We start from the raw sequence: 21249 nt of genomic DNA on the forward strand, positions 1-21249 counted from the left end.
TAATCAATTTTTAATTTATTTTAGATTTTTTATTATTTTAATTCGTTGTTGTTTTCTATTGATAGTATTCACAATTTTTTTTATTTCTTTTTCAGTAATAATTTATTTATTATTTTTAAATAAAAACAAATATTTTTTATTTTGAATTTATATTATTTGAACTATATATGTAATTTTTCTTATTGACAATTTTCGTTTTGTATATCACATATATATTTTTTTCTTTTTCAGTGTTGCCGTTTTACATCTCTACCCCACTTGTTGTTAATTTACTCAGCTTGTTTTGTTGCTATAATGCGAATTTCCTGTGCAACAACGTCGTCTTCTGGTCTATGAATTTCAACACTTCCGTAATGGTGGCACTTCATCAGGTATTTGAATTTTCACACTTCCATCCTAAACAATTTTTTTTTTTTGGTTTCTAATAACAAAGAAAATAATCATATGTTAGTTTCGATGCAAACAAAATTTGGGTTTCGAGAAAAGAAAATCCGAAATATTGACTAATGTAGTTGTTTATATCTCATAATTTTTCTCACTTTTGCAGTTTTCTTAGAACTTCGATAAAATATTGATGTGTGTATATTTTCTTTTATCTTTGATAACCTAAATGCAGTTTATATGCATATGTGTTCTTCAGATGTTCGCTTTATTTAAAACTGTGCCATCCCGAATGATCGCATTAATGCTATATTAATGCGATCATTCGGGATGGCACAGTTTGAACGGCATTTTTTTACAACTTTAAAGTTTCCGGCAGTTTTTGACATAAATATAATCTTTCATAACACTCTGTCCTATCCAGATTTTTCGGAAAACATATGCTCAGTGTGAAGTCCATACTTTCTAAAATAGAAATTTAAATTTTCCAAAGAATCGCATAATGTTAGTATTTATTATCTGTAAATGAAAGTTGTAATCCGCTCCGAGAACGTACAATTATTTTTGTTCGGATCTGTTCATAAGCGAAAATATTTTTCTTAAGGAAAATGTGATACCAAAAATGGGACATTCGGTACATAGTATGCCATCTATATCATGATGGGCTAGCTTAGAATAATATACTATTAATAATATTCTATGTCGATTAGGTAATGGCCGTATGCCAATATTTAATATAGAGCTTTGAAGAATATGTGTTATTCGCTCCACTTTTTGGTATAGGTTCTAGCCGCATTTTCCAACCGAAGTAGCTATAAGTTGGCATTCTGGGTTATGGGAGGGTCAAACACAACTTTGCAGAATGTGTCTTTGTTTTGAAATACTCCTCATATAAAGACTCCGCCCGTTTTCGGCCACCGAAAGAAGGGAAAATACATTTTAGGAGTGTATTTTGATGAAGGCACCACTCTTTTTTAGGCCATTTGAAAACTTTAGTCGCAATTTCTTACTAAAGTGACTGTAATCTGAATTGAGTGTTCTTGGATGATGAAAAATATATTCGTATGCAATATAAAGGTACGGTTATATCTGACGACCTTCGGTTGAGCTTGTTGTTCATATCATCATTTATTTGTTATATTGTATATCTCATTTATATCGAAATATTTTAAAAAATACATATGCGAATTTTATAACACCAATATAGAGGTCGGTAACAGTGTCTGAAATACAGAAACAATGGAATGCAAAACGAGAATAGAGTGAGGGGAGAGGCCGCGGTTCTAAACAAGACAAACAGTAGACAATCACCAAGTGACATTTCTCCCCAAAGGACAACAAAACACATCCGAAAAATGAATGGTGGTGATCTGTTTCTTTGGAGGAATACATTTGTTTTTGTCTAAAAGAGAGAGAGGAAGAGATCGGATTTTGATGTCATTCCTTTTTGATCTTGTTTTTTTCTGATCTCTAATCTCTTTCACGGATTTCCTCCGTTTATTCCATATTCTTTAATCGTTCTGGTTTGTTCAGATACTGTCACATTGTTAACAGCATATAAATGAAGGAGATATATAAAAAATGTGTTTATTGTCCTGCAGTTGAATTCTGTTGCTTCCGAATACTCTACTAAATTTCATTTTTTTTTCATTTTTGCACAATTTGTTTACTTGTTTCATCCATCAACGAATTAATATGGAACTATGTGAGCGAAAAACAAAAACAAAAGAACAATGAAAGAGAGAGAATCAAATGAACTATCAAGAAGTCGGAACTACAAGGAATAAAGGAACTAGTTCCTTTTTACAAAAGGAACGAGAAATGTCGATCTACTATGTGTCCACGACCACGACGACAAGAGTGTTTCTCAAACTTTAAACGCGTTTTTCTCAAAAACGAGTTTTTTCGAATGGAAAGCACGGTAACTCAAAAACTATTTATCCAATTGGTTCTAAATTTTTACAAGTGCAGATCTTCCCTATTTTCCAAATTGGGTTTTGACCAAAACTTAAATTTCATAGGTCCGCTATTTTGTTAATTTTTGTGCGATGTTACCAGATCCCGACATGTACTCTTTCGAATGCCGTTGAAATTTTTTGAATCGAATGATCCAGTGATCGAAAATCATAACCGCCATCGAGAAGGTATTTTCTTCAATTACAAAAATATGTGTGGATCCCCTTAACACACATTTTTGTTGAAAAAAATTTATACAGGTCCCACATAAAGAACCCGCCCATTTTTAACCTAATTTTCATATCGCAGTGGTTGTAATTTGGCACATTGGATTCCAGGTTAGAAAATATTGTTTTAGAAATTATTAAACATATAACGATGTTTTACATGTTTACACATTTAATTTTAAAATTTTCTTCTATATAAAATATTCTATATGAAAAAAATAATTTGTTGTCGTCTGGTGTACGAGGGTGTGTTATAACCTAATTCAATGTCTAAGGGCGATTGAAATGTAATTATTAATCGTTTCTATTCTATTGTTGTAATTCTTATGGAATTTTATAATTTGTTTCCAGTTTCATGTAACAGCAGCAATTATATTTATCATTTCCATTGAATCTTAAATGATTCGGAAACAATTTAAATCAATTTTAATCGAGAAAAAATTACGAAGCGTACAACGGCAGTTGATTGATCTTTACAATTCACTCATTCATTGATCGAACAACCATTGCAACACAACTCAAAAAAAATATTCTACGAAAGCAACAACAACAAAATATAACTAATTACCGCGTAGGAAACCGACAAATTCGATGAAGAAAAACAAGCGGACCAAAAATAGCAAACTCATAACGCCCCTCTAGAAGTATCCGCAGTAATATCAAACAGTACATGAAATGAAAAATTTTAATTTTTTCTTTCTTGTTCTTGTTTTCCAATAATGTTTGCCGAAAACTAAATTATGCGTATATTTTCTTCTTTTTTGTGTATGGACCTTGAAAAGCCGCAGCGATTAGGCGCTTCCAAATTATAGATAGTCAGACGCCCGCTGAAAATGTCAATGTCAAATACGCAAAGAAATTTGCTGATATTTTGTGGGAGCAGAAAACCAGAACAACAACACATACAAAAATAAATGAGATTATTTAGGTGTTATGTTGTTGTTTTTTGGCTTAACACCCGGCCCGCCACCAGTCACCAGCTAAGTTATCCAATTATTCTGTGTAACATTTTTTTTTTTTTTTTTGTTATAAATTGCCAATGGTAAATAATTCACTGCAGTGAGTGGGAACAGCAAAATATTTTCAATTTTTTTGCAATGACCGATCTACGTCATAATTTAAAAAAGAGAAAATTATATATATATATATATATTATGTTTATTATTTAGAAATATATATTTTTAAATTAGAAATAATCCATATGTTTATATACCCTACTTCTAAAGCAAGATGCTAAGTTTATTGTTGGCAATGAAACAAAATCTCGGACACAAACCGGATTCGTAATTCAAAAATGTATAAGGCCTCTAAATAAAGGGTTTTACACGAATATATGTTATTTATATATTTAATAAGTAGAAGCCACTTCAGTAGCAAATGTGGACCATGGAAATTATTTAAATTCGCCTTAAAATATACATTCGGTCAAGACTAACACACTTTTGGATCATCGAACCTTAAAAATAATTGCTGATGTTTGAGGTAACATCATGTGTTGTGTTGTTGATTTACAATGACTTGAAAAATAAAAAATCCAAGAATAACAACAACAATTTTGCCTGGCTCCGTTGGAAATTTTCTGTGCGGTTTGACGTCCCAGCATGTGTTGTGTTGTTCACAGAGACTGCCAAATAATTAGAATTCACTTGTGCACATTTTCGTGCGATAATTTTCCTTTAATATGCAAACAAAATGAAATCGATTCGTATATATTTTCGTGTGATCATTTGCATAACTTTCATAGTGATTTGTGTTGTTCACAAAGACTTTGCCAAATATTAGAATTAACTCGATCAAAGGCATACCATTCCTCAAGAATGTCATGCCCAGAGATGGTCCGTCAGAAACTGTGACGTAAATGACATACATTTCCTACGTATAATACATAATTTGGCAAATAATTAGAATTAACTCGTGTATATTTTTGTGCGATCATTTTGTCACAGTTCTCCACAAGAATGTCATGCCTTTTTGGCATAAAGGTACTCAGTGTGGGTTGACGTACCGACATCAAAAATAAATTTACAAATTATCTGATCATTTTTGCAATTTTCCGAACATTTTATACACTACAACGTGCGTTGTCGGTCGGATCGTTCTGCTAGTAGAATGAGTATGTTCTGAGATATATATGTACTAAATAACATACATTCAGGTCGGAAAACTGGACGAGGAACTTTAACGTAAGCTGGACCTAAATGCCAACATGAATAATTAATTGCAAACCTATATTGGAAATTTTCTGGAAGGAAGATTTTTTATTTATCAGGAATACCAATTTACAGCCACTTCAAAAATCCGGAATGGCATATTACATCTTCTTCCTAAAAATGTCTGAAAACTTGTACCTATGTCAAAAATTGCACCAATATCGAACATTTTTTGCAAATATATTTTTCGGTCCAAGGTGGTCCAAAGAGAACACCAATCCTCGACATTGCTTTAGATTGCGCATTTCACAGACTTGGGTCTTAAGATTTATAAAGTTCAGTTATTGCGAGAACTCAAGCCTGTTGATTTGGTCCTTAAATGCATGATATTATTTTAATATTAAATAATATTAAAAAATCATCTTGACAGATCCTGCAAATTTCCACCTCGGAGGCTATGTCAAGAATGAGGGTGCTGTCACATATGTGAAGCCCCCCCCCCCCCCCCCTACCCCACATAACGTGATTACTATTTTTTATGATTGGAGGTAGAGTTTATCTAAACAATGTCTGCATTCAACAAGACGGCGCAAAGTCGCACCATGTAACGAAATGTTTCGGGGCCATGTTATCTCTCGTAGAGGCGTTTTAATATATTGAAGCTTCTTTCTTTGGAGTCACGTGAAAGATAAGATATTTTAATGTGGCACAATATTCCAATGGAAATAACTGTAATTTAGCATTCTGGATTTTTGAACGGTAAAGATGATGTAATTAGGCTTTCTGAACCCTTGAAAGATGGAAAACATCGCTACCGAAAATTTTTGATGTAGGTCCATTGGATATTTAAAGGTTTAACAACATTCTACGAAGACGTGGCTGTTATTTTGCATTGGAGATTCCAAGGGAATAAAAATGAACGATTTCAGGAAAGTTCATAAACACCATATTGTGAAGGATTTTACATGTTCGGTCCGCCGAATTTGTGGTTGTGGTTTTTCATTATTAATTACATTCCTTACTCACTTAAAAAATCTTAAAAATCGATTTTTTTTATACCAAAGAACACCTCTTGTTGGAAAATCTTGTATTAGTTGCACATTTACGCTTCTTTTAGAAATCTTAATACTTTGAGGAGTTTTAAAGATCTGGGTATAGAAGACATAATGCGGCCCTTTGATAGAAATTTAACTGGTATTGTTCTTTATTATTTTCGACAGTTATTCGTATTTATTTTTTATGAAAAAAGCTTCAAAATTTATTTGAAAATATTTTTTTCTTTTAATACCAAAATAGAGCACATACATTTTTATGCATTTACTATTTAAAAATGAAGCTTGCAATTTCGACCCGTTCGTCACTATATCTAACCTCGAAGTAAACCTACTAGCGTTTATTTTTGTATTAGCATAGGACATATAGAATTCAGCATCAACTACATTTTCCTCATGATCTTACTTCCGTATATTATAAAACATTGCAAAATTTCATTGCAAAGGCACCCAGTTTCTATTTTTCATTACCAAACCGGGGGTGTATTATTATTTATCTCTTTCATTTCCATTCATTTAACGCCTATCATCATCGTTTGCCCTCGAACTACTACGAAATTTATTGACACAAGTGCAGTGACAAAATGAAAACTGCAGTGTTGGCATTTGCCTACATAAAACAACTAAATACTCAATGCACTACTCATTTTGGCACATAATTGAAAATATTTTATTTTCCATATATTTACCAATGATATTTGTTGTTCTGCCAAACGTCATTGTTGACTGAATGGTAGATTTTACAAACAACAAAAATGCATTCACATTTCTAAACATTTACGGCATTTATTGCTATTAGTTTCGTTCGTTTCATTCGATGGATGGCATCAATTTTGTGAATGTGCACATTTAGACACATTTTCCAATAATTTTGAATTGCTAATTTATTTGACACGCGACAAAAATGTATGAATATTTTTTTCAAATATTTATTACTATGAAGTGTTATAACAATTGTTCTCATAATCCATAAGAGGGAGATAATGGTTCATGGAATGTAATTGAATGTATTTCTATTGAGGAATTGGTGTTAATATTCTGAACAGTATTTCGTTGAGTAGGTCAGGATTTAAAGTAGAAGATAAAAGGTATTTAATAGACAACGATATACTTCAAATTTACAATAATAAACCAGTGAGCGGAGCAGTATAGTCGGACGGTCGCCGGTTCTATATTCTGAGCCTGGGCAATATTTGGTGATATTTTACTGATTATAGATCAACAACTCCTCTTTCTAAGTCTTGCATATTTTCACAAATATTATTCTTTAAGTGAATTTTTACGCCATAAAATTAAAAATTGGTCACTTTAGGTTTTGGTTGATTTGACCCTCGGAAAATTGACCGATCATCATCTAAACAGCCGCTCTAAGTATTTGGTCAGATCCCCTTCACCTTGTAAAATATGTGATGTTCTGCATATAATAATTGCCTCTAGAGCGACTAGAAAATCTGACAAAATTAAAGTTTTCGGTTCATTGCACCCCCTGAATGAAATCTCAACTTCACCGAAAACTGTAAGCGTCGTCCTTGACCATAATCGGAACTTCATGTACAATTTCAAAGCGATCAGCGCGACATTTCCGTCCTCTAATGGAGTAATAGTAATAATATGCACATAGACACCTTTACTTAATTACGTATTGCTCCCGCATCGGAGTACTTACAGCCATATAATTGGTATCAATATGAAGGTCAACAACTCATCTAGGACATACTACCAACATCTCGAGTATATGTCCTTCAGGGGCAAGTATATATGCCCCAGAATAAAAATTTTGTAATTTTTCACACAAAAGTCAGTCCATTTGACCCGCTAAATATTGACAGGCATGCTTATTCTTAGGTTCGATCCCCTTCTCCATGTTCGGACCATAACTGCGGCCTCTGGAGCGACCAGAAAAACCGACAAAAATTTAGTATCTGGTCCATTTCATCCCCTAAATATTAACCGATCTTTACCAAAAACAATAGGGGTCTTCATTGGCCAGAACCCATCTTAAATGCAAAATTTCGAGAAGATTGGTCCATAACTGTGGTCTGTATCGTGTTTACAAATTATAATGGACAGACGGACGGACGGACCGACATACATGTCTAGATCGACTCAGCTAGTCGAGATATGAGATCGGTATACTTAAAGGTGGGTCTAGGACCAATATTTCGCGGCGTTACAAACATTTGGGGCTGCACAAAGCTATAATACCCTGACATCAGAGCTCTGTAGGGTATAACAACTAGTCTTTAAACTAACCAAATCTATAGATAAAAATCATTTTTGAACCGATTCGATTTTAAGCAAAATTATTTACATACATTGATCTACTTCACCACTATTTGCGCAAATTTTTTCTTCTCTCCTTCGACAAAAACAAATGTGTTCCTCCCGAAAAAACACCATCATTCATGTGGCATCGTCCTCTGTCTCTCTTCTCACCGTTACTTACTTACTCGATTGTGGCTAGTTTTACATTCCATTGTTTCTATATTTCAGACACCGCTACAGACCTCTGAATTGGTGTTATAAAATACGCATATGTATTTTCCAAATTATTTCGATATAAATGGGAAATACAATATAACAAATAAGTGATATAAAATCGATCGCATGTTCAAGGTAATTCCATAGTACAAACACTGACGTTAGGCAAGGACCCTGAAAATACAGAAAATTACACGTTGCGCTTCAAAATATGTCTGAAATCCTCAACATACCGAGTAGAGGGATTACAGTTATATTAGGGCTATACTAAAACGGGTATTGATAATTTTTGGTAGGAAGAGTTTACACCCAAGGAGAATCCAAAATATAGAATTTCAGCCAATTTGATTAAAAATTGAGGTATCGTATTGGGGTACTGTAAAGAGTTGACCAATATTCATACTTTGCTACAGAATATAGAACCCAAAATACAAAATAACAGCCCATTTGCATCGGCCAAAAAACATGCTGGAAAATAATGAAGATAACTATGTAGGTCTAGAATAACATCTTAAAATTTTGGATTAATAGTTTTTGTATTATCGTGTCAGTTTGTCTTTTATCCGTCAAATTTCTGAAATATCAAACTAAAACTAAATCGTTTTGAAATGGCGGATAAAAAACATTTGTCAGTGGATAGTTAAATTTTGATATACAAAAATTGGGTTATTGCACACACATATTTTTTTAATCTAAAAAAATCCTTTTCGACAATTTAACAATTTCCCCTATGTATTTAAATAATTCTCAAGTCCATCAATCATCTATTAAACTTCACAACTCATTCAAAAATACCATACATATTAATTTACCAATCAACAATAAACCATTTTTGTAGAACATAATAATTACTATTAATTATTATGACTGATCATTTAGAATTTCCAAAATTGTACAATATTATTACGCTGGCGCATGACTTACCCGCATAACTACGCCTCAATATTATCGATGTCTTCTTTTAAGTACACTAATAAATAGTTGTTTTTTATAAAAACAAACTGGGATTAAGCCTGACTATTTTGCAAAAACAAAAAGTACGGGGGACAACCTTAATTGGATATTAGCACCAATTAAAAAAGAACTTTCAAAATGTTGTGAGAAACTAATAAATTTGAAGAACCGCGCCCCTTTTAAGGGCTTAGCACACAAATGGGAAACAATTTGAATGTCATAATAATGGTTAATTCTGGAAGAAATTCTATTTAAAGAATATCGAAATTAAATTTGATTGAGTCAGTTATTATCTCCATTTTTGGATAGTTGAATTAATTTGATATTTACTACGAATAAAAAAGCTACACATTTGGATTTCAGTAGTGGGTAATATAGGTATTATGATCAATTTATTATAATTTATGCAATAAAATTCTACGTCAGAATTTGGAGATTTCAAAATAAATATTATAACGGAACTTTAGATAGATCTACCGGAAACGTATATATTTTTAGTTTTCGAAGTAATAACAGCAATTTTTCATAAATAAAATTAGTGCAAACCATTTTCATTTTTTTTTTCTTTTAATTAATTTCTTTAATTCTGGAAGAAATTCTATTTTTGCATATTGAAATTTGATTCCGTCAGTTATTATCTACATTTTTGGTTGGCTGAATTAATTTGATATTTACTACAAATAAATAGGTACATATTTAAATTTAAGTAGCGGCTAATATAGGCATTATCAAATAAAATATCTTCAATTTTTCAGATTTCAAAATAAATTATTATTACGAAAATTTAGATAGATCTACAGGAAATATATATATATATATATATATATTTGTTTTTGAAATAATATCAACAATTTTTTCATGAGTAATATTAGTGCAAACTAATTTTATTTTTTTTTCTCTCTCTTTATATTTTAAAATTGACTTTCGTTGACAACAAATTTTGAAGCATTTCAAATTTCAAACAGATGTTCCGTAACGAAACCCATAAATTTGTTAATGGTCACATTTTGGTCTCACTTATAGCGGCGATGAAAATACTTTGTCAGCCAAGACATTTTCAATTTAAGCAAATGTTGTCACAAAATACGGAAGTCATTTCAAATGAACGAAACGAAAATAATTACAGTTCAATGAACCGAATATTTTCTACGGAAAAATGTATTTCATTTATCAACAAGGTGTATAACACTAAAAATTATTTTATATAGAAATAATTATATATAGATTCATTTTAAAATAATGATAACGTTTATATCGAAAATTTTTATAGGTTTTTTAAACAGAATATAGATATATGACCTTTCATAAGTCTTCTCTGGATATAATATGTTCAAAAAGCTATTTCATATATATATATTAAAAATAGACCTTTCACAGGTCTAGAATACATTGAAAAGGCCCAAATAGGCAGAGAGCATTTAAAAGATCTTATATGGACAGAATATCCTTATAAATTCTTGTATATACGAAAAACATTGGAAGAGAAAGGTGTCCTTTATAAGGTATTTCATTTAGTCAGAAAGCCTTCGGAGGGTCGTTCATTGACAGAAATCCTCTTCTGTAGACAGAAAATATAAAAAAATCTATAGACAGAAGTTGTCAAAATATATATTCTATAGGCATTTAAAAAAACGTTCATAGGCATAATACCTCCAACTTTCTTAAGCAGAGTACAATAATTAGGTCTTCCATTGATCATATGTTCTAAAAACGGGGATCTTCGACAAAATTTCTACAGACCTGCAAAAGTCTTCTGACATAGTAGGATTTCAACTAATTACAAAAACAATATAAATATCAACAAGTGAATATAACTTTATGTTCAGCCGGGCCGATCGAGACCTTTATATAAATGCAATGTCCAAATATGTACCCCCTTTGTGGGGGACGTACCAGAATGGGTGGACCAATAGGTCCAATCTTTGTAGTTGATCTAGGTTTGGTTAAGATAATCGAACATGCCATTCACATTATATTGTATTTATAAATATAGAAAATGTTCACCAGTTGTGCTAGAGGTATAAGAATGAGTGGGGCAATGGGTCCCATATTTGGAAATTATCTAGGCTTAGTGAAGATAAGAGGTTGTCCGTGCGCATGATATTACAAAATTCATTTTTTACACAATTTTGTGGGGAAGGCACCAGAAGAAATGGACTGATATTCCCCATCGTGGAACATGAACTAACTTTGGAAGAAATGTTACGATTTGCAAAGTTTGGATGAAATCGGTTACTACCTTCAAGGTGTATCGGACGTTTTTAAATCGACTCCAAATTGTCTGAAACAGATTTGATCCAAAGAAACATAGGGTCTACAACCAATATTTCGATGAACACATTAGCCATAAGGCTGAGCGTATAACAAGGATATCCGGCGTAGTCAGCATCTTCGATTAGTTGTCTATTTCGGTTGATTTCAACTAATCCCAATAACAATGTAAATACAAACAAGAAAAAATGTCCGCTCCATTAGTTCGGCAGGGTCGAACATACCCTACCCTCCACAGATAGGCAACTTTATATGATGGTTATATAAAAAATACTCGACTGCATGGTTTTTATCCGCTTTGAAAATAAAATACAAAATTACAGACCAAAAAATTCGTTTATGATCTTCAATATACCAAAAGCGGGACGGGACTTTTATATGAGGGGCATGTCAAAATATTAACCTATATTAAAAACGTTATTTCCCAACCAAAAATCGGGAATGATTGATTAAAGTTACCAATTTCCAAAATTTATTTTTGCCCACAAGTACTCTGATATACCCATCACTTTTTTGATTAGAATATCGGTTTAGGAGCATTTACATCCAATTTATCGGTACCAGCAATTATGTGTTCACCGGATCTTCATTGAAACTTTGTACCATAGGATCGGACTTAGTAAAACGCTTGGCAGGGTTCTTGGGTTCAAGAGCAACACTTACGATGGGTGAGACAGACGTTTCCACGACAGAGGGTTCTACGATCCGAAACGACCCTAGTCTTACACAACCAGCGTCTGTCAAAGCAATAGGGCTGTTTCAACAACAACGAATGAGGCAGTGAAATTCATAGCCTACATGTCGTGGACATCCTTGAAGGTGGTGATGGTGCCGGTTTTGCCATCTTCGATGGGACACCAGAATTCAAAATTACAACCACTTTTGTAGAAAAATGGGGTAAACATTGAACATAGCAAAAATGGGTTTGAACCGCTATATGGAGGCCCTCCAAAAGAGGGAAAATCCCAAAAATCTGAAAATGCGAATAAAAACTACAAAATGTCGAAAATATGTGCGATTTTTTATGCTATATCAAAAATATTGTTTTATATTTAAAAATTCAGTTTAGATGCATTTCACCCTCCAAAACCTAGAATGTATAAATTACAACTTTTTTGGTTGGAAAAATGGGATAAAAAACTTAAAATGTCAAAAATGAGACGATACCGTTAAATGGGAGCATAATAACTCTAACAAATCTTCTATATACAAAACAAGGAATCTACAATAAATTTTCTATACATCTGTTAAGGTCTCCTAACACTGTCAACGTTTTCGGTCATGACCGACAATTTTAGCTATTTTTCTTTCCATTAATTTCAAATATATAACAAAAACTCACGTCTAACTATTTTCTAACATTAAATGCAGTAGTAGTAAGTAGATTATAAAAAAAAAAACAAATTATATTATGAAAATATATAAACAGTAATTTTTTTCCATTGCTAATTTATAGTTGTGTGTGTTCATTATTGCTTTGCTTTTCTCGTATTTATTTTCCTACACTTTAACATTTTACAATTAGATAAGATCCGTCGAGACGTCAGCATCACCATCAACTATTTTTGTAGAAAAGAAAAAAAGCTAAACCATCACTTTGACATTATCTCCGTTATGATTTTATCAACAGATGCGGATTCGTTCAGCCTACAAACCGTTTGATACTTGAAATGGAACGTAACGGCTAAAATAAAACAGAACGAAAACGTATCTAAATCGAGAGCAGTATATGAATGAATTCTTTTTGTTTGTTAGTAAATCATATTTTGTTTTTGCACATTATAATTGTTTGTTTGTGTTTGTTTAATTTAAATAATTATACAGTATCGTATCAACAAATACTGTACACATGTACAGCCGTATAGCCAACAACAACAGCTGAAAGTATAGGAATTATGCAAGATTTTCTTTTGGAACATTTTGATATTTTGGAAGTGTTGGCCACAAATTCTAACGGAGTTGGGTTTAATTTGATATTGTAGAATCTCATTACATAGCACTCCTCTGTACTAGAAATTATCAATATGGACCCAAGATTCGGGGAAGCCTTCATATACCGTTAACCGCCTTTATTCGACTTTTCTGAAATTTTTGGGCACGCAAAGTAGTAAAAGTAACGATACATATGTCAGCAATATGGGCAGTTTAAGAATAACTTTCTTTACGAAAAATTAACAATATAGGCCCCCGTTTGAGTATGATCTCCATAATTACAACCCCATTATTCGGTATTTGAGAGATTTCAGAAAACTTTTTCCACCGATACGCGTCATTTCCAAGGTATTTTCAAGATGTTCTCTCCAAGAAGCTCCTAGCTATTTTAGGAATCGGTTGATTTAATGGATGTTCGGCACGTCCGGACTTAACGACGTTTTTATTTCTTTATATTTTATTTTATGTTTGGGATTCTTATTGAGCAGTAAATCTTCATACCACTATTGATATTGACATAAGTTTCGGGGTAACCCACAATGAACAGTACTCCCAACAGTAACTTTTCATTTTAATACCCTCTAACTTATGTCTAATGAGGTATATGTACATTGATACGTCAAAAAAGTGTCTCATCGAAATATTGGTTTTACACCCTAAGTTTCTTTGAACCAAATCCGTTCCAGACAATTTGGAGACGATTTACAAATGTCCGACGGTCTGTCTTCCCGGGTGTTACGCACGATAACTCGCAAAAGGAATAACTTATTTCAGTCAAACTTTGGACATCGTAATATTTCTTCCAAATTCTCTTCCATTTTAGAAGCTTAGATCAAGTCCGAAGATGGGACCCAATGGTCCACTCCTTCTGGTACTTCCCCCACAAAGGGTGAATATTTTATAGACTTCTAAATTAAATTTGAAGCGTATTGAGTAATCGATTTTATCAATTTTAAATCCGAAACCTCCCTGAGAAAAAACATATAAGACGAATACTAAACTCTGCGTGCAATTCCGAAGACCTCCATATACTGAAGGTATATATCTGTAGGCAACTCAGACTAACACTTTTTACTTGTTTAAATCGGTATTTATACCCTTCACCACTTCACTGTGGTACAGGGTATTATGTCTTTGTGCATATTTTTTTAACAGAATCTCTTTCTGCACCGATATATGCATGTCAGCCTGTCCGTCTGTTGTGAACTTACAAGGCGAATTTATGATTCTATTTATATAAAATTTGGCATAGATCATTTATTTACATTTTCCTATTGAAATATGAGAAAATCGGTTCAGTTTTAGATATAGCTCTAAAATATAGTGCCGTCATGTTTTATGTAAATGGTGCACCAAACTTCCAAGGTCTGTCCGAATGAGACGACATTTTGCACACGTACTGAATTAAGTACTAATTGATGTGTGTGAAGTTTTGTTGAAATCGGTTCAGGTTCATTTGTTTGTAAAAATCAGTTAAGATTTAGCTATAGCGCTCATATATATTTTTTCGTCAGAGGGTATTGAATTGCAATATTAAAAACACCCGAATTTGAGTTTCCAGACGAAAAACAAAAATAAATAAAAGTTTTTGTATATGGCCATGACCCCTTAAACAGAATCGCCCAATTTTCGACATTTAAGTTTTTAGCCGTATGTCCTGGAAATTTGGCATTGGATATATAAAATTCTGCAAATTCTTCAATATAGGTTTATTTTTGCAGTAGACTCCATAGAACATTCACATTACATTTTAGTTATTCTGATGGACCCAGGCGTATTCTCCAACCAATGTGGGGAGTTATTGGGTAAACGAACTTCTTCCTTTTTTTGATATTTTAAAGATTTGAATCGCATTGGGAATTCCTGGATCATGGAGGGTAAACCACATATTATCAGAAAATTATAGGGCGATGTTTTTGCATACTTCAAATACAGGACCTGTCCAATTTTAGGTATTTTGAATGTTCTCTGTTTGGAACATGTGTGAAACCCATATTCTCCGAAAAAGTTCATCTTGGCCCATTTTTGGCATAGCATTCTTATGTATTTCTAGATATTTCGAAATTTCTGTAATGTCGCATTCTGAGCTATTATCGGGTAGAAAATGTTCTATATAGATTCACGTCTTAGACGCCTCATTTACCAACCGAAGTGGATGCTAATTGGAGTTCCGTATTTTTGGAAGATTAAACACATATTTGCATAAATTTGGACCATCTTCCATTTTTTGATATTTTAAAGATTTTAATCGCATTTGGAATTCGCATGGGGGATGAAATTTTTCCAATCTTTTGCATTTTGATAGCTTAAACGAGTTTTGTAGCCTTTTTTAACATATGGCATATTCCGTGTAGGGTCCTGGCCTTATTTTCAAGCTGCTTACTAAATGAAAAATTCAAATTATGTCAGTATTGGTCCATGTTTTGTACACCTCTATATGGTGAATCTTCAAATTTGAAGATTTTTTATGACCTATTTTTTTTAGCATATTGACATGCTTGAAAATGCAGCCTGAACCAAATGCAGATAATGCCATTATTTTGGCATTGCACCCCTACACGGGTTCTTGGCCTGGAGGAAGTCGTTATTTTATTCATAGCCGCTGCCGATAAATTTTACATTATTATTGGGAAGAATTTTCAATCGCTTTAACTTTTTTAATATTACCACTGTCATCCACTTGGTCAATTTCAAATGTCATGCCAAAAATTTTCACATTTCACAGATGAACATTATTGCATTTTTTTTAAAAAGATTTCAATAAACACACATTCAAACACAGATGGCGGAAATTTACGATATTTGAAAAAAATACACACGAAACAAACATATCAACAAATATATACAAATGTCCATATAATATATATTTATATTACGTTTGTTGTTTATTTGGCGCCCAATAACATAAGAATTTACAACAAAAAAAGAAATTATATTTATTTAAATTTGAGTGATTTTTTATTGCTGTTGTTTTTGTAGTTAGTGATTTTCACTTTCATAAAACACGACTAACAAGTGTTGATGGATGATTATGTTGTCCCAAACAAATTCCGATGGATGGGTGGTAGTAAAAATCTTTATGGCCACGTTCTTACAAAGAATGTGTAACAATTTGTTGCATGAACTGTAATGTAATGCTAGAAAAAACAAAAACGTTGGCAACAAACACAAACAGAAAGATGTACATATCTGTGAAGATAAATGATCTTTCAAGAAGATCCGATCCCCCTGCCACCTCCACCTTACACACAGCCACCTAAGTTCTAATGAGACACACACATAAGTAATCCAAATGACGACAATGATGAGTCATTTATTGACCCACTGTGCCAAATTTTGATTTGTTGTTTTGTTTTTTTTCGTTTTTTTAACTTTAACAATTTTTTCCCTTGGATGACCAAGTCAAAAACTAAATATCCGTTTTTATTTATTTTATTTGTCATTAACAAATTATGGAAGACATTATTTATTGTCCATTTTGGCGTTTTTTGGTTTGAATCATTTTCTTTATTTTTACTTTTTCACACAAACAATTTTTTGCACTTTTTTTGAAAAATTTTCAAAATTTTACCGACCGTTATTTGTTGTTTTTTATTCTCGATGTTCGCTTGTTTTGTTTTACAAAAATTAAAATGATAATTTTTCCGTTCTAAACTTTCGTTTCCGAACCGCTCACGCTTAACGCTCTCAAACAACTGAATTGAATTGTTTTGCTATTTTTCTTATTTTTCTCGCCGCAAACAAACATAGAGGCAGACAGACAGTGGAACTTTTTTCGCCTCGCTTTTTTTCTATTGGAAACTCTTGCTGTGCGCTGGTGGGTTATGCCCGCCTGTCTGTCCAACCGCTAGAGCTAGGCGTGTGTGTTTTTAGTTTTTTTGCTTTGGCCTCATGTAAATTAAAAATCGAATCGTTTCAAATAAGGCGGCAATTATTTTGTTGTTATCCTATGATAGTATTTGCCTTCATTTGTTGTTGTTTTTTTTGCATTTGTGGTTGCAATTGTTGCTCTTCGCCCTATTTGTGCGTGTGTGTTTCAATAATTTAATTTACAACAACAATATACATATTTCAATTAATCGAAACCTTATTACTGACTTTGATCCAAAAGTTGAGACATTTCAAGAGAGATGCCACAATGTAGGATGTTGCCGACTAAACTAGACCCTTCATAATAATAGAATAAAATATGTTTTTTTGTTTTATTTTCTGCATATTTATGTTCTACATAATTTAATAAGTCACACTATCCACAATCTGAAAGATCGGATGTGAAAAATTCCAACCGTATTTCAAAAAGGACATATTTGGTTATCATATGACCTGAGATACTTGGGTCTAAATTGGGGCCTACTTACTTATTTAGCTGGTTTACGACAGAGCTGTCGTTCCATAAGCCGAGCTTAAAAAGATTTCCAGGCTCGTCGATCTTTTGCGGAGTTTTTCCAATTTGAAAGACCATGTTCGGCAATGTTTTCTTCCAATTGATCTTTCCATCTTATTTGTGGCCTTACCCTTCTGCGTGAACTATTAGTAAGTAGTCGCAGCAGCTCGATACTTCTGACAATGCCGATGACCCAAAATACGTGGTACAAAGCATGGTTCATTCGACGGCGATATGCACCGTCAACGCAGATCGGCCCATAGCTCTTTCGGAGAATTTTTCTCTCAAACACTCCAAGAGCTGCCACATATGCTTGCGTAAGTATCCATGCTTCAGATCCATATAGTATCAACATCTTGAAGAGTGTAAGTTTGGTCTGGTGGGTCGTGGCCTTGTTTCTAAACTACTTACTTAAACCATAGTAGCATCTGTTGGCCATCACTATCCTACCCGAATTTCAAAACTGGTGTCATTAGTTTTATTTATGGCGGAACCAAGGTATATAAAATCGTTTACTACCTGTAAGCTGTAGTTCTCAAGTTCCACTGTTGGTCCGAGTCTACTGGACGTCTTGTACATATTTTACTTGTACTAAATGAAAATCGAAAATATCAAATTACAACCAATGAGGCTGAAGGAGCAAACTCCACAAAATAAAACATAACCACAATTCATTGTTCGGCTGTGTTTTGTTTTATTATCGTATATGCATCTTCCCTTGCGTGTTTCCGACTTTCCATTCACACAATTGTGACTGGTTTTGCATTTCATTGTTACTGTATTTCGTACACACTTACAGACCTCTGAATTGGTGTTACAAAATTCGCATATGTTTTTTCCAAATTATTTTGACTTCAAACATTGTTTCACTTACTCTGACAAGATACCATTATTTAAGGTTTTATGTATTGCATACATAAACTGCAGAAATCCCGACATTGGCAACACTTTCTGAACAATATTTATACACGAATTCTTTTTTCTTTGTATATGTATGATCCCAAAATATGACTACCCTATAAGTCTTTGGATAATATGCAATGAAATCTGTTCATGAAAGAAACACCTCGAAGCAAATGGTCACCTCTTTCTACGGTGTATCGATTGGGTAACGTGGGACTGTCAATTCTGAGTACTGCACCTACATTTGCCGCATCCGAGTGGAAAATGTTGTTCGGCAATTGGGTTGATCGCCTAAAAAATCTCGGGTTGATTATTCGACGTGTGTAAGAAAGCCACAAGTGACAAATCATTGATATATCTATATGAGCTCGAAATAAAACGTATGTGTAGATCTGCTAAATCCAACGAACTTTGTCCGTGGAAAAAACACTTGGAGACAAATAAATAACTGGTCATGTGTAGGACATTCAATTCTGAGTGATATATCCTTGCCTAGAGTATTCGGATAAATTAAAAAAATTAACAAGACAAGAAGGATCATTGTGCACGAAGACAAGCTTTCAAACCATCACCTTTTTGACCGGCCAAAAGGTGGCGCCCAATGACATCCATTCCTTTTATTCCCACACGTGGGACACGTCGTCCTCTCCTTCTGATACCTCTCCCTACAAAAGGGTTAACATTTTACAAACCTAGTTTAAATCCAAAGTTGTGGTCTATAGGAAAACCTCTTCTATCCTCTCCACAGATGGACCACTCTTTGACATCCGTAGACATCCGCAAACTCCAGTCTGAGGGTATATATCTGTCGACTGTATTGGTTGACACGTTTTTACTTCTTATACCCTACACAACTTTGTTGTCAGGGCGAAATATTGGTACTAGACCCACTTTAAATATACCGATCGTCATATCTCGACTAGCTGAGTCGATCTAGACATATGTGTCCGTCCGTCTGTCCCTTATAAATTGTAAACATGATACAGGCCACAGTCACGAAATGTTGCATGTAGGATGGATTCTGCCCAATGAAGACCCCTATTGTTTTTTGTAAAGATCGGTTAATATTTAGGGTATAAAATGGACCAAATACTTAATTTTTGTCGGTTTTTCTGGTCGCTCCAGAGGCCGCAATTATGGCCCAAACAACACGATTTTTTACATGGAGAAGGGAATCAGTCCAAAGAATAAGCATGCGGGTCAAATTGACCCTAACTTTTGTATGAAGAATGACAAAATGCGTATATATTTACTTCTGAAGGACATAGAGCCGATAAGTTGATGGTATATCCAAGAAGAGTGGTTGGCCTTTAAATTGATACCAATCGTATGTACTCGGATGTGGGAGTTACACGTAAATATTTACAGGTGCTTACGTATTCAGATACTATTTCATAAACCATTACCACACTAGAGGGCGAAAATATAGCGCTGATCGCTTTGAAATGTTCCATAAGGTTCGCATATAATTTTCTGTGATGATCAGATAAAAATTTTGTTTTTTTATTCAATCTATAGACTACAATTATAAGCCGAACATCACAACACAACCCACGGTGAAGGGAATATGGACAAGTAATTAGAAGGGCTGTACTTAATATTGGTAATATTCGGAAAATATGTCAGTGTAAGGAAGAGGTTCTCTTGACCTCTAATCGGGCAAGAGGGTGCAACTATCACGAAATATTACGCAGTCTCGGAATAAAAATCCGCAGAAAGATAGAGTTTTGTGGTAGTTGTGTAGGGTATCGTATGGTCGGCCGCGTCCGACTATACTGCCCCGCTCACTGGTTTTTTTATTATTTTAACACATGAGTTTGTCGGGACTTTTCAGTCTTGATCTTGGCCATCCAAATTTCCAAATCTTCATAAAACATGATGAGACCAAAAATAGTTTGACCTAATATTCTAATATAAAACCGTTTAGGAGTTTTCTCATTGGGCCACCCTCAGCGTATAATTAGTGTCTTAGTTCCATTGTTATATAGCGACCATTCAACTCAACCATTATGCACCCTTTTCTTTGTTACCAACAATGTTCTAACATTGGCGGAATGTTTCTATCGAACAATCAACAAAACAGGCATTCAGCCAAACAAATAGAGACTACTCGTACAACAACACCAGCAACAACAACACCAACTAATCAAAATAACAATCAGCCAACATTTCATTACTCTATTTACACTACATACTCCCATGTATGTATGTCGGTTTGTATTCTATTGAAAAGTATTTGGAACAAATACTATGTTTGCATGTCGGAGTACTTAGTAGAACGAGGCAGGGGGTATGCACATGGACTCTATTGGAATATGCAATCTAAGAGGAAAATAGCAATAAGAATAGGGAACCACCACAAAATATGCATATGAAACTGGAGAAGCTTTTAGGAAAACTCAATATGTGTTAAAGAAGGAATGCCTAGCATATTCTCTGATGGAAAGGGGTTAGCAGACATTTGCTTATGGCGGGAAAATCACTTTGAACAGAGGTGAACTTCGATAGCCAATGTAACCAACATCGTGTTTTTGCAACAATGTTTGTTTCTGTCTGAG

This window comes from Musca vetustissima, unplaced genomic scaffold (assembly GCF_032173495.1).
Source record: "Musca vetustissima isolate MV318-11 ecotype Yass unplaced genomic scaffold, APGP_CSIRO_Mvet_v1 utg21476, whole genome shotgun sequence".
Taxonomy (NCBI): Eukaryota; Metazoa; Arthropoda; class Insecta; order Diptera; family Muscidae; genus Musca; species Musca vetustissima.